We start from the raw sequence: 15834 nt of genomic DNA on the forward strand, positions 1-15834 counted from the left end.
ACTGGGTTATGCTAAAACTCGATAGACAGAAAGCTCGACGCACAGTACGGTCGTTAATGTAAATTGACCTAATTTGATAAAAGCAATTTTAATTTGGCGCGTCATGGTGTCTCTACCTTGACATTTATTCTGTTAGTTTAACACGAAATGGTTTTCTTAAATTCGTAAAACTCCTTATCATGCAATTGTTAGGCTCAGTAAACCTGGACTGTGGTGTTTACAATTAAATTCTATTCACGACTTAATGTCAAACAGGACGCTAAAACAATAACAATGAGACAACAGAAGGGAAGTAAGACAAAGCAAACGTAAGGAACGAAGGGAGGATACAGGATAAGAAAAGAAAAATTAAGCGTGACTTGTGCTAGCTTTCATGCACATCTGATGAAATGATACTTCCAAGCCACGACTGACTGTTGTCGAGCTGCCGGGAAAAAAATGGAACGTGTCGTGCCCAGCCTGGCTGTGAATGTATGAAATACCTTGATAAATTAATAGATCTGTCAGGGCTTGACTTTCCTTTAGCGCTCATGGTAAGTTGTATGTCTTGTTAATAAGCTTTTACGTACATTAACCCTGATCTGCAACGCCATTCAAATGTCCAATTAAAAACCGCCATATCATGAGTCACTGTAATGTTCAATTATTATTTTCTAAGAAGACTTTGTACAGTTTCCATTGTTTTGATGTAGTTTTGAATGAAGGATGTGATAAGTACTAGCGAAAAGTGATTCGTTTGCATTTTTCAGCGGTAAAGGTAATTCCGTGATAAAAAGTTGTTGTTGGAATTGTTCTCTAAAGTTAGTATAACATGACCTGTAAATAAGCTTTGAACTCAGTAAATAAGCCTTTTATTTCAACAAATAGTACATGCCAGTCATTTTGTCTGTTTAGTCTTATATGCGAAATAGCTAGAAAGGCAACAGATATGGGAACGCAAGTACTGGACCGGGACTTAATTGTACTTTTCACTACGTGAAGAGAGTTAGAAGGGGAAAGTACGTTGATGTACAATCCTCTGTGATAATAATCTTGGTCATTTCGTGTTTAAAGCTGCTGGAATTAGTTAGCGCCTATAAATCCGCTTCAAGGTAGACTTTAAGCTCCCGCAATCATTAAAAGTAGTGAGATCCTTTTTATCAGGTCAGACATGTGTGAAAACAAAAACGAATTTAAAAGTCACGGCCCGCCCTCAGCTTAAATTAGAACGCAGAGCAAAGTACTCTTATGGTCTTTTGCGGAAACGATTAAAGCTGTGGCCTATTCAGAAATCACTTTCGAGAGCTTCGAATAAAAATTTAACTACGGTATAGCTCGGTATTGTCAATTGCCTCACTTTCTTACTGAATTGGATCAAAGTGTGCTGACAGTAATCCCACGTTTTCTCACATGAACCACAGGCACCCCTTTTTGATGTTCTGTGCGTGCTGTACAGTGGCTTGGACGTTTTGCAGAAGTCAAGCGATTCTTACTCACTTCGTGATATAATTTGAAACCTGACATCTCCAGTGTGATTTTAACCTGACCTGTAAAAATCCAGTTGAAAACAATGTGTTTGCTAAGAAAGGCAATATGTCTGCTTACGTATGAGACCCATTTGAAGAGATATAAATTAAGACTCTGACAGGCCCAGAGAACAGTGCACCTTCTGACTCGTCAAGATGCGCTTGGCAATGTATCTTCCACCTTCGCCTTCAGTTTTGCTGCTTTTGGCCATACTGGGATGTCTCACTTTAACAGTAAATGGTAAGTCTGCTATCAGTGATCCATGTTCTGGAAAAAAGTACTTTATATGAACTTCAAAGAAGCACTCAATGTAACCTTTCTTTAAAATAATCTCACTGCTTCTTTTCAACCATAAAAGAGTTTTGCGTATTATATTTTGGGCTGTGCCTCCTTTAAGAAATACCTCGAAAGTTTTAAATCTATACTGATTATGTTTTCGCTTACGTTTGTACGCTTTTAAGCACTTTGTTAAATTACTGAAAGCCAAAGCAAAGAGAATAGGAGAGGAGTTTATACGCAGGTACTAGGCAAATCTGATCTCTGCTGTTAAATAGGTTACGAGTATTTCAAAGACATGCACGGGCAGAGATCTTGCTCTTCGATCGTTGGGAGCTGAGAATGTTTCCTAAACCTAAAATGCCATTTTATCAATTCAATTTTATTAGCGTTACTTTAGAAAATATAAGGCATCTAATATTTTGTCGACACAGTGGCAGCGAGTGCAACTTTTTGTCAAAATTTTCATACCGTATTTGTAACAGCCTGAAGTCGACACGCCCCCTTTAGACGAAGGAAAGGGGACCGCTTGCTTGTTTTTCTGCATGAAGCATAGAACATTTTCCAAAATAAAATTATATTATATTTATATGGGTCGATTTCTATTAAAGATCTAGAGCTCTGGCAATTTTCGCTTCACTGACAACACACGACAGTCTCGTGTAAAAGGAGAAGTTTGACTTGGAAAGATATTGTTGAAAAAATCACGTTAATGATCTAAGAGCATTGTTGAAAAGAAGACACGATCCATTGACTTTTCTTTCTAGCTACAAAATTCCTTTTCCGAAGACTAAACCTACTGAAGTTTCTGACGCAGTAAAGGTCACAAGTTGCGCATCTTATTACTTTGTTTCAGCTGTGTTACAGTTAACTATTCGCGTCTGAGAACGGCTGGATTTGCAAATATGTTTTGTCTTTGTCAATGTACAATTTACATCTAAGATTTAAGGAAACGTTCAACAAGTAGTTCATCACATTATTTTCAGTTTATAGGGGGAACTGCATGAGGAGGTCGAGGGTGGGGTGGCGATTTTTGCAGAAAACTGTATGTTCTCGCTCCCCGTTTGGGTGTTTTGGAGGTAACTGGATTAATGTTGAACGTTTTGAATCGCACGTCAAAGCCAGATAAACGAGTCGAAGTGCATGCATCACGGGTGAAATCTCATCGGACGTGCAAGAACGCACATGTGAGTACAAAACCTTTGTCTGGCCTGAACTCGCTGAAAATCTTTGAGTGATTTTGTTGGATTAGAGGATACTTCAGTGTAGAATCCTTTAATCAGCTACTTATAAATGTTTTTTTTGGAGGCTTATATGTAAACGTGTATCACTAAGCCCTCTCAAGGACAGTTAAGTTTTGCATTGTTTTTCTTTGGTGTCAGTCCAATTTCAACACTGCGCGCCATGCAAGTAGCTTGAACTTGTCTTTTAACTCGTTAAGTGGAAGCCACAGAGTAACCTACGATCAGGCTAATATTTCGCAATCTTATTTTCTCTTTAAGTGGGTCGCGTGCCGCGTATTAAATTAAAAGTGCGGGAAAACTGCAAGCGTAGTCTTCGGCTGGAGCCTAAAACTGCGCATGTCTTTTGATCTTTCCAAACTGTCAAAAAAACAACAGATCTGAAATGTATCAGGTCGTGACAATGTTAAACTTACTTGTATCACTACAAAAAGCTGTGAGATATTTTATTGTAAGCTTTTGCTTGCTCACGTACGAATCTGCTTTGCTTGAGAACTAAACATGAATGGTTTAGCCTTATTCAGTCGCAAATCCATTTAACAGTGGAATTTGTTTTCAAGTTGTTTCCTAGCTATTTACGGCAGTCTGTTTTAACACTTTTATAAAAGTCACAGAAACGAGTTAATCCATCAGGGATGATCGCACGCTGCAGTTTTTTCTGTCACAGAGATGACTGATTTGGCTTTTTAAACTAATCTTGCACCTTTCAAAATCGTGTTTCACCCGCACACATTCTCTGTTATTGAAGTATAACACAAATATTTGTCTGTCGCTGACTAATAACAAACGTTTTAAACAACGTTTGTTTGAAACTCTTAAAAAGACGTTTCGGTCGAGAATCTTCGGCCTTCCTCGGTTTTGAAAAAAGGCAACGGCGGTTACATCACGCGCGTGCGAGAGTGTCTCGTAGAACACGCGTGTCATGGCGAAAGCGCGCAATCACGCTGCGCGAGATTTTAAATGTCACACTAGCGATTTGAAAATGTCGGGAATGTCTATATGTTCATTCCCCGCGTCCTGGTCCCTTAGAGAATGCCATGCCTCAAGGAAGAGCCTCTTGTGGTAGCCTCTTGTTGAAGTATATATTAAAATTTTATTAAGTTTGATGTGCGATTTTCAGTGAATATCTCAGTTAACAGACGTTTGACTTTCTGTCTGTACAGGGATTAACTTCGCTTTCTAGCTACAAATTCCTTTTTCGAAGACCAAACCTACTTAAGCTTCTGACGCGGTAAAGGTCACAGGTTGCGCATCTAGATATTATTACTTTGTTTCAGCTGCGTTAGTGATGACTATATTCACGCCTCTGAGATCGACTGGATTTGCAAATAATTTTTTTGTCTTTGTCGATGGAAATAGTTCATCACATTATTCTTTATGGGGAAAATTGCATGAGGTAACGGCTTGAGGTAACGTTAACGGAAGTCTTTTCGCAGAAAGCTGTTCGTTCTCCCCATTTGAGTGTTTTCGATGTAACTGGATTAATTTTGAACGTTTTGATTCGAACTTCATAGCCAGGGAAACGAGTCGAAGTGCTTCTTTTGTGTTTGTGTGTGTGAGAGTATCAGGTGAAATCTGTAAGGACGTGCAAGAACGCATCATGCGAATTCAAAAATAGAAAACCTTTGTCTGGTCTTAAGTCTCTGAAAATACTTGAAGGATTTAGTTGGATTAGTGAACACTTCAAGAATGCGGATTCTTTTTTTTAGCTCCTTATGAATGTTTTTTTTAGGCTTATATGTTAACTTGTATCATTAAGTCCTCTCAAGAACAGTTCATTTGTGCATTATTTTTCTTTGGTGTCAGTCCAATTTCAATACTGCTCGCTATGCAAGCAGCTTGTCTTTTTTAATTCGTTAAGCGGAAGTCATAAAGTAAGCTACGATCAGGCTAAAATTTCGCAATCGTATATTCTGTCTAAGTGGTACGCGTGCCGCGTATTAAATTAAAAGCGCGGGAAAATTGCAAACTAAATCTTCGGCTGGAGCATCCTCGTTCCCAGAGCCCGCCGGTCTAGGGGGACGCGGGCTCTGGGAACGAGAATGCGGCTGGAGCCTAAAACTGCGCATGTCTTTTCCAAACTGTCGTAACACAACTGAAACGTATCATTTCGTGACAAAGTTAAACTTATCACTGCAAATGGCTTTGAGATATTTTATTTGAAGCTATTGCTTGCTCACGTACGAATCTACCTTGCTCGATAACTGAATATAAATGGTTTAGCCTTAGTCAGCCACAAATCCATTTTACAGTGGAATTTGTTTTCAAGTTGTTTTCTCATTGCTGGATAGCTATTTGCGGCAGTTTGTTTAAACACTCGTATGGAAGTCACAGAAACGAGTTCATCCATCAGGGAGAGATCGCACGCTGCAGATTTTTTTCCGTGAGATGACTGATTAACCGAGTGTTGTCTGGTGCCTTCTGGTTCATAACCTTGCTTCCCACTAGAGGGATTAAACTTCCGTGCGTTACATAGGCGTTTTTCATGTATTTAACTCAACAAGGAATCCTCGCTTATACCACAGAGCAAAATAGAATTGCTGGGTAGTACGAAATGACCAGAACGAGATATAAATGAAAGAGACACGTTATATGTTATGAGTTTTAGAAAACAACTCTGACATCTCTTCCTTCAAAGTATTCAAAAGCGATCAAATTGCCTTTGACCTTTAATACTGACAGCAGAGTATCGTATATTGGATGTCACTCATCAACATAACGCACGTCTTGTTTAACAACAACAAAATGAAATTTAAACGCCTTAGGCTTTCTTGTTAGCCAAAGAAGGGGTCAAGCTATTTTCAGTAGCTTTTTGTTTGGGAACGAAGTTGAACCTAACCAAGAATGCACTTTTATAAAAAGTGTTTCACCTGCATACATTCTTTATTATTCTATCAATATGTTATAGTATATACTAAAGTTGTATTAAGTTATACAACGAATTACGTTGATGTATGTTTCTCAGTAAATATTTCAGTCAACAGACGTTTGACGTTTTGTCTGTACAGGGATTTCTCTGCAGCAAAGTGGCAAGCTCAATATGTCACGAAATTTTCAAGACTGGACCTGCAGCAGTGGATGTTCACCTCCTATAAATTGTCGACTGCCTATTTGCACAAACGTTGCATTTCCTCATGCGTTCAGTGGATCAGGAAAGGTTTGTGTGTTAGTGCAGAACAATTGAAAATCAAATTGATATTGAAACAGTTGGCATAAAAAAGAATTTATAGGCTAGTTGGATTGGTCCAATTTGATGCTGTTTTTTTATTTCTGAAATTGCCAGTTTTTAAAAGAAAATATATCTTCTATGCCGCAATATATGAGTCCAGCGAAGGAAACCTCAACATCCTGGATATCTCTAGCTTTCAAATAGTGGTGCATACTGCGTCTAAATATAAGGCTCAGCAGGTTTACCGAAATTGAAAATTGTCTTCTTCAATTCCAGAACTAAAACAACTGTTTACACTGGCTGCCTTATGCACTGAAGGCCAGAATCAAGCGAATCGAAAGATAAAAAATGTGTTTTCATCGAATTGGGCATAGCTTTAACGCGAAATAAGCAGGCAGGATTTTGCTTTATAAGGGGACTTAACTAAACTTCGGATAAAAATTGTTTATTTTGTCCTTGTGTACAGGAAAAACTCAATTGCTAACTAGATATATACCCAGTTCACATCAAGACTTGAAAATGTTTTGAAAGCTGTTCTCAGTTTTTAACGCGCGGATTCAGTTGCTTGTTTAGGAATCATTTCGCGAAAGAGGATATGGAAAATACAAGTGTAAAACGTTTAGTTGCCAGCCATGCGATTTTCGGGTTTTAAACCACCGAAATTTTTCTAAATAAAATGTGTGTTGCTAATGTAAGTTTTATTTTACGTCCTATAGGTTCAAGTGCACGTGTCATTGAGCCATGGTGAAGAGTTTTCACGTGTTCACTCTCCTTCTGCTATGTGGGTTCAATCCGTCAGTACACGTGGATTTGAGGTGTGTTCACGTGAGTCAGGCATTGGATCAAATGGAACTGGAATCATCAACTGGCTGGCTTTCCAAGATCAACCACAAATGACACATGGTAGTGTTACTTTTAATGGAATATGGACAACAGAAAGCAAATGCGAGAAAGTAACGTTTTCACAGGTTAGAAAACAATATCTTTAGAAGAGAGAAAACTGTTTATAAATCAGTATGGCTTTTTGATAGAAGAGTAAAATGGTGTTTCTTTCGTCTGCCGGTTTTGATAGCTTAATGTTTAATAAAATTCAACTAATACGTATTGGAGTAAGGTAGAAAATAAATGCACAAAAATGCTCCTTTTAGCGACTCATTGCAACAAAATTTCTCGTAACCCCTTTCGAATTACTTTTTATTCCTTTCCATTGAGTTGTTCCCAGCATCAGTTCTATTAGAAAATACTATAAAAAAGACAGATTATAAGGACAATTAAAAAAAGAAGAAAAAAAAAGGGGGGGGGGGGGGGGAAGAGGGGAGCAGGTGCAAGCAAAACTGACCCTTGTTATACAATTGAAAAGGGACGTTTTAGTGCTTTAATTCGATCTTTACTTTTTTTTCTGTTATTACTGTCAACATGCCAAAAATAAACCATGCACCGGTAATTTTGCGGGCTCCTATTTCTTCCTTCACTGCTTATAACAGAACTACATCAGTTGAAATCTTTGACTCTCATTATTATAAATTCTTATATAATTCTGTTGAATCCATACAGCGTTTTGGTGGAAAGCCTTCTGTGTTTGTCTCAGCTAAGTACACTCGTAGTACAAAGCCTAATGACGCCATGTATATCTGGCTGGAGAATGTGAAGCCCGGCTCCTTCGAAGTTTGCATCCGTGAGTTTCTACAGTTCGACGGGAAACACCAGGATGCAATTGTGGTGAGTAAAATTATTTGGACATTTTTGAGAGTTGTATAGATTTAACTTTAAATAAATGTTAGAATGCATGGGAGCTGCATTGGAATGGAAATTAACACACCACTCCACTATAAAATAATTCTTTTTGCTGCAGCTTAAAATGCTACAAGATGCCTTTTAAGCAAATGTTTTTGGTGGAACAGTAGATCTTTTAGTAAGAATCTCAGTTTCAATTTTACAATTTGCTAGAATTAATTTATACCGCTAGTTTATCACCAGGGCTCGTTGTGTCTCGTTCATCATTTGGTTTTCATTGAATATTTTACATTTCATGTATTTTTTTCATTTTTTCTTTATTTCCCCCCAGGATTGGTTTGCTTTCCGTGGCAACGGCTCTAATTTGAATTTTACGCTGGCAGGAGAATCGTTCTTCCCTAACACAGGGAATCCAACAGCCGAAGACAACTATGGCTTCTGTCAAGTGAGTGTATTCGATAAGCAGGTGTCAATCACTTCATTGTATATAGAAAGGCCAGGACAACAACCACGTGGTCGTTTTTCAACTCAGTTAACAACAATAAACACTTCACACATTTTGCTTAATTTTTTCATAAGCCTTGCATTATGACTGAGCTTTTGTCAATTGTAATATCCAACAAACACGTTAATGTTTTCAACCAATGATTTTAATAAGCGTGTTGGTATATGGGTGTCAAGACTATGGTGTAAAATCTCACCATAGAGGAAAATATTGTGCACTATGTATCGTTTCTTTTAAATCAAATGACGCCTTTTTTGTCTATTTCTGTTCACAGGAAGTGCAGTTCAACACAACATTCTATACATCGCCAGTTGTTCTTGTGTCTGTCAATCACTATTACAATCGTAAAGTTAAAAACTACATTTTACCAGAACACAACATTATCACGGTCTGGGTTGAGGTAGGTCAATTATTGCATGAATATATGGCAGTTTGGCCCTCATTACTCTTTTAAGCACCTACGCGTTAACAACCAAGAGACACTTTTGAACCTTAAGGAATGCATTACAACTAAACCCTTATAAAAACAATGATAAAACCTCACAATACTTCAGTTAAAATTTTATTTTCATTTTAGGAAGTTGGACTCACATCCATGCGGATGTGCGTCAAAGACCTGAGTGGAACGGGAGCCCAACACGACCCTTTGTCTGTTAGTTTTATTGTAATTGGAGGTTAGTTACTATGCTGTTTATAACCTAAAACTTGGCTAAAACTAAGCCAGATTTATTAATCAATTGATCACCTTGTAAGGAAGTAGTAGTGATCTACAAATTAACAATGAGTTAATAATACTGATGATGTTCAGTTGGGCACCTATCTTCCAGTGTTAAGATTAATTCGTTTAAAAAGTAAAAGTCGTGTAAAAATCGAATTGTTATGCAGCCAGTCTTGAAAATGTTACAAGTAACACTAGGTTTATGACCAATACTCTTTTGTTTTACAGATCTCAATCCATGTCTGGGCGTACATTGTCCTTCATTTGGCGTTTGTAAACCTTACAGCGCCCATGAAGCTCGCTGTGTGTGTTTTGAAGACTGTCCTTCCTATCAGGACCCAGTGTGCACCGCGAATGGTACAACATACGACAACAAATGCTGGCACAAGTTGAACTACTGTAGAGGACTTGAGAATAATCTTGTGTATCACCCAGGAAGCTGTGAGGGTAAGTCAGGGTGTCTGTTGAATAGTAAAAAAGTAGCATTTTAAAACGACTGGGAGTATTTTTGTTATCTCTTGGGTAGGATATCAGCCCACTGCCTGTTGCCCTCTGCACTTTTAACAATTCGAGAATACCCGTTTTCTTTCTAAGCGGAGGGAGGAATTATAAGAGTATCGCGCATCCTTACTCAAAAACTCAATGCAGGTTTTGTCATCTGTAACTTATCCATCGCTTGTTCACTGATTTAGACAATGTTCTATTTGAAGATGATTTGAAAAAGATATGGTTCAGAAAATGTCAACTTTCTTTTTTAAAATTCTTTTATCATGTTTGCAACTCGAGTTTTGACAACCAAAGCAAATGATTAAAATGAGTCATTTTTAATTTCTTAAAAGGTTTTCCATTCGTGCGTGGTCGAGTGGAACTTCTTCGTGTTCCAAAGTGGTCTGATTCAAGCTGCAAGACGGTCGCTTTCCCGCCATACCGGTTTTATCCGGACAAGCAAGTTCGTGTACAGATAACAGTCAATCACATGAATCTGAACGATACTGAAACTGTCCACGACGCCATAACTTCCTGGACTGAAAATATCAATACAAAAAATTTTACAGTTTGCGCAATGCAATCTGGGAGAAAGAGCAAGAACTTCAATCCATTTGCGACTGTTGGTTGGCTGGCGTATCAGGGAGCACCGCCCAAAGGAATGACGGGAAACATCAAGATCAAGAAATGGTGGTCTGGAACAAATTGCGCAGATGTGACTTTTCCCAAGGTTGGATTGTTTTTTTTTTTTATTCTCTTTTTCTAAGATGTTTATGTAAAAATTCAACATATACATCTAATTTAAGTGACTGTGCATTGTTTGAAAGTTATGGTTGACGAACAGCATATTAAACCATTAAAATTTAAAGCAACGCAACGCTAGGCAAGTTTTCCAAAAGACATTTAATTTTTTATTTCATCTATCCTATTGTTTCTTAATGCAGGACAAGTTTAAGGAGGAACCTGTAGTTCTCGTGACGTCAGAACATTTAAGGGCCGGAATGGAGTATGATGCCGCGCTGATCTGGACAGAGGATGTAACCAAGGACTCATTTAAAGTCTGTCTCCGAGAATTGCAAAACTTTGATGGAAAGCATGAAGATATTAGTGTGGTACGTACTTATATCACGACCAATAGTTTAGTAAAGTTATACGTGAAGAGAAAAGTTAACCATTTAACCACCTACAACCCGTTCTGACCTCTCTCTTTCGCAAGTTGTTGTTCAACTCTTTCTTGTAAATGTATATGGTTGTAGCACTTCGACGTCATAATGTTGCAATGCATGACCTGATTGTTCTAAAGCCGACTATACCTAATCCAGGATTTAAGAACAAATCGAGGTTTTAATTCATCTCATACAACAATACAATACAATACAATACAATTTTATTGTCCATACGTGGGACGAGGTCTCCCTCAATGTGTTTCTCTGGTTTAAGTTTGAGATCAATCAACTTTAACTTTAAAACTGAAGAAAAGCAAAAATATAAACAGAAAATCTCCCTGAAACTTTGCGCTAATCTAGGATTAGCTTATCAGGTGTTACTGTAATTTGTAAGAAACGGTATTGAAGAACAACGCGACGCTTTTAGTGGGTTGACAAACTTAATCTAAAAACTGATTGCATGACAATAACTCCAGACATCACGTTTAGATCGACTTGAGTTGCCAGCACCATAATTATATATTTGATCAAAGGAAATATAGAAACTTTTACAATGGATTTCTGTTTCTGTTTTGCAGAACTGGTTGGCGCTTTCTAAGCTACACAAGCCGCTCTTTACTGAACATGGCTCTGTTAAGTTTCCAAACACCAACCCACCAACAGATGAAGATAACAACGCTTACTGTGAGGTAAAGTTTACAAGAAAGTGCATGAAAAAAATCAACAGGCTGCGTGGAAGATAGAGAAAAAAAAATTATCAGTGCAGTTGTTTACTTTTGATTAACTCGGACTAAGTATTATTATTGGGAAACAAATTATGAAGTTCTCAGAAATAATTCCCTATATAGCATGCTAAAGTGCACTGAACGTATTAGGGCGCGCATTTGCAAGAACTTACTCAGCCTCTATACAGATAAATAAAATGTGGTTAGATAAAAGTCACTAAAATAACAATGTATTGAGATTTAATTATTTGTTTATATTACAGTTTGTGCAGTTTACACGAAGTTATAACACAACACCATCAGTTCTTGTATCAGCCAATCACAGCACAACAGCAAGTGGAAACTCGGCACCAGTTCATAACGGCATCACGACATGGATTGAGGTAGTTCTTTGTTTCATTTTACACGAACACTGACAATTATGGATAAAGCTGTCGATAATAATTATAACACTGAACGAAAGACATTCAAAACAAAAGGTAACATTTTAACATATTTTTTTTTAATCTCGTCGATAAATTTAATTATCAGTATCCCAGATCCCCCTGCGGAAATCTACAGTAGCAGTTTAGTAGTAACAGTAGTAGCAGCAGCAAGTTGTGGCGATGGTGTTGGTGTGGTAGCTGTAGTGGTAGCAGTCACTTAGTGTTACCTTTACATTTGCAGAACATGAACGCCTCTGGATTCAGAGCCTGCGTCAAGGAATTGTACGAGACAAGATATGATCCTGTATCAGTTAGCTATGTCGTCCTAACAGGTCAGTAAATACTACATTTTTGACTTTGTACCGGTTAACTTGATATAGCAACCCCTTCCATCTATTAACACAAACAGCTATTTTTGCAGATATCTGTGATTCTGGATGGGACTATTTTAAACATGTGCCAACTGGACCACAGCATTGCAAAAATGTCGACAAGAAGACTCTCTCCTTGTTGATGTCAACAGCAATGAAGAAAATGTGTACTTGCAGCATCGACACAATGGTGCAAATTCTTGGCTGGGGTTGAATGATCGATTTGTGGAAGGCAACTTCACTTGGGCGGATCGAGGAGAAGGAAACTTTACGGCTTGGGCTCAAAATCAGCCAAATAATTTCAAAGGAGAAGATTGTGTTCACGCACTTGGTGTGCAACACGGCTACGAGTGGAATGACGTGCGTTGCAGCGATTGTCATCAGTACACTTGTAAGAAAGGTAAGATGTCAATCAGTGTTTATTTGGCCGAATTAGAAATCATAGACAATAGACAATGTTTAAATATTTCAAATCAATGAGGTACAGTAACTTTGCTGTATCACGCTGCCTTCGTTCGTGTTTCGGAAGAAGGTAGGCTTAAAATATAGAAGAAGCCGTGGTAGAGACGATTTTAATATTAACACAACAATAGGGACCCTCAGATCGGCGTACGAGTATACCAGATCGAGAACGACTACGACTTTCGAAATTCCATCAAGCTACGTTCCCAGAGCCATCGCTCCTCCAGTTCAAGACTGGGTGTAAATTAAAATTTGCTTATAGAAAGCATAGGCACTAGGTTTGATAAGTCGTACTGTGGTTGAAACTATTTACAATTGCCCAATAATTGCATAAGGTTGGAGCGTTCAGAAACAAACTGGAAAATTTAACACATTGTTATTTATCTCTTTTAATTCTCTAATTTCTCCCTACAAACAGAATGGTGATGATAATTAACGAAATCATCAACTAGTTGATAAACTGTCAGTTGATATTGTCTTGATCTAACACCAATTTCTCTCTACTAACTTTAAAGGAAATGTACGACAATCAGTAAGGAGAATTACTGTTATCAATTTCTTCGACTCGTTTCCAGCCTTGGTTTTCTGTGCCGTGTTACACATAAACACACGTCTTTGATTATATTTATTGTTAATCTTAGTTTAAACGTAACTCATCCTGTCTGTTCAACAGACCTAAATGAATGCGAAAGACAGACAAATGAGTGTCATCAGCATGCCAGCTGTACAAATGAACGTGGAACATACTCGTGCAAGTGTAACCAAGGTTACATTGGAGATGGCTTGTATTGCCATCATGGTTCCTGTTCTGTGATCAGGAAATACGTCAGCAGTGTTAGCCGAAATTACGTCATTGATCCAGATGGCGTGGGAGGTCAAGCACCATTTACAGTTTACTGTGACATGAGTGACAAGAATGGAATTGGCGTGACAGTGGTAAGTCACGACAGTGAAAGCAGAACCCACGTGCAGGGATATGAAGGTTCGGGTAGTTACTCACGTAACATCCATTACACAGGAGCGAGTCTGTCTCAGCTGGCGAGTCTCACCAGAGTCTCTTCAAACTGTGAACAGTTCATAAAGTATGAATGCGTTGGTTCACACTTAAGTAACGGAGTTGGCTTCTGGGTGTCACGTGATTCAACTAAGATGACTTACTGGGGTGGAGCATCACCCGGAAGTGGTAAGTGCGCATGCGGGATGACCAACTGATGCATAGCCTCAGGGTATAGCTGTAACTGTGATAAGCAAGAGTATGTATGGCGTGAAGACAGCGGTCTCCTCACTGACAAGACACTCCTTCCAGTTAAACAGCTGAGGTTTGGCGATACAGGCGATAGCGGTGAGCAAGGTTACCATACACTGGGAAAACTGAAATGCTATGGCATAGCATGAACACTGTCACCTTGATATAGTTTTCTCGTCAAGCACAATCAACATTAACTACAGCTTAAATTAGTTACAAAAAATCACACACTGGGGAAACTGAAGTGCTGTGAAACATAAACACTATTTTCTTGATGTAGTTTAATATACAAGCACAACCAACATTAAGACTAACATTAGCTTCTCAGTTTCAAAAGCTGAGCTGACCAAGCACAGTATTTGTAATAGCCAAGCGGTGGGGTATCTTTGTAGGAATGCACGGAATACAAAAATGAAACCCTCCTTAACCAATCTTTAGTAGGACGAAAGGCAAAAAGAAAAAAAATGAAAACGAGAATAAGAAATCATAGGTTTATAAATGTCTGTTTAATATGTTTAGAGGCTTTCACTTGGTGGCCAGAGTAGAAACGTTTGGAACTCTGTGCCATTTAATGACAAATGTGAAAAGTGACAGCTGCGTGAACAACTGTAGGCAACCAGACACAAATGAACTAATAAAGCAGTCCTATCTTCAAGTTGTTGTATTTTCATTTGATTAAATTGTTTATCCGCCAAATTTATTGATAGGCTTGCAATAATGTTGTCTTGATTAAGAGCCAAATTCTCCTAAAGGGAATAAAGTTAAATTTACAGAAGCAGTAAGGAGAATATTTATCTGATCTCGGCAATTGTAAAACTTTGCAGCATTTCTAATGAACATAGAAGCTCCATGAAATGGTCTGGATTCTTGCTGCCTTTGATTGTTGTTTACTGAACAAAAGTTTTCTATTTTACAACAAAAATAATCAATATAATGAAATTTATCTACTCCGTTTTGTAATGTAATAAAGTTGTTGTTGTGCAGGTTTATTGTAAAAGTCGTGATTTTAAGCATGAAAGAAATTAACGAACACGCAAATGATTATTTTTGGAGTTTCTGCGAGTATTATCCATCTACTTTAAACCTTCGTTTCTTACTCCTTCCTCCCTTCCAAACTAGGGTGGGTCCAAGTTACTTCTTTCTTTTGCACAATATTTTGACAAAGCATGTAGTTGACATTCATTCTTCAGCAGTCCAGGTGTCTTATCAGTCCGTATTGTAAAATTTAGAACTTTTCAACTTTACAAGTATGTCATATCGAATGCGCTAGGTTTTTATGTGTCACAAACGTTTTATTGCTTTTAAAACACGTTAAGAATTTTACGCCTCACGCAGTGCAGTGTTATTTAGATCAAAGGAACCAGTTCGATAGTTCACGGTTTTTAAAAATGTGTTCATCACGGTATTCAGTTGCCTACTGAATGAAAATTATTCACCGAAAACGCTTGCAGCGTTTAACCTATTCGGATAAAAAAAAGAATAAGGAAGTAGACACAACTCTTTAGTAGCGGAAGTTTCGGCCTTTTTTAGCTCCCTATATTTAAAACGTCTAATTTTTGCTGTAAAAGCTATTAAAATCGTATGGTAATTACATGATGTTCACCTTTACAGTAATTTTTGTTTCGTCTTTAGGCCTTTATTTTTTAGGCAACTAACTTTAGCGATTACAGTGAATTCTGTAGGTCTACATATCTAATTCTGGCCTTAATGGGTATCTCGTTTAACTGTTTAAATTAAGGTTTTTTAATTAACCGCGCCGCAAAACCCCGAAACTCGATTTCGTTTGGTATCATAGTAACTGATG

At 37.9% G+C, this 15834-nt stretch overlaps 1 pseudogene across 1 annotated transcript; it reads left to right on the plus strand.

Annotated features, from left to right (window-relative positions):
• The first annotated feature begins 1464 nt into the window (after nucleotides 1-1464).
• LOC144651427 (uncharacterized) lies at nucleotides 1465-14647 on the plus strand (annotated as a pseudogene). The gene is made up of 15 exons (XR_013570314.1): nucleotides 1465-1746; nucleotides 6032-6180; nucleotides 6909-7160; nucleotides 7747-7911; nucleotides 8258-8371; nucleotides 8706-8831; nucleotides 9009-9105; nucleotides 9378-9596; nucleotides 9989-10365; nucleotides 10580-10747; nucleotides 11380-11490; nucleotides 11790-11909; nucleotides 12193-12283; nucleotides 12373-12722; nucleotides 13458-14647. The product of XR_013570314.1 is annotated as an uncharacterized LOC144651427 (transcript).
• Nucleotides 14648-15834: the final 1187 nt, after the last annotated feature.

Source organism: Oculina patagonica, chromosome 4 (genome assembly GCF_052425735.1).
Source record: "Oculina patagonica isolate OP01 chromosome 4, crgOcupat, whole genome shotgun sequence".
Lineage (NCBI taxonomy): Eukaryota > Metazoa > Cnidaria > Anthozoa > Scleractinia > Oculinidae > Oculina > Oculina patagonica.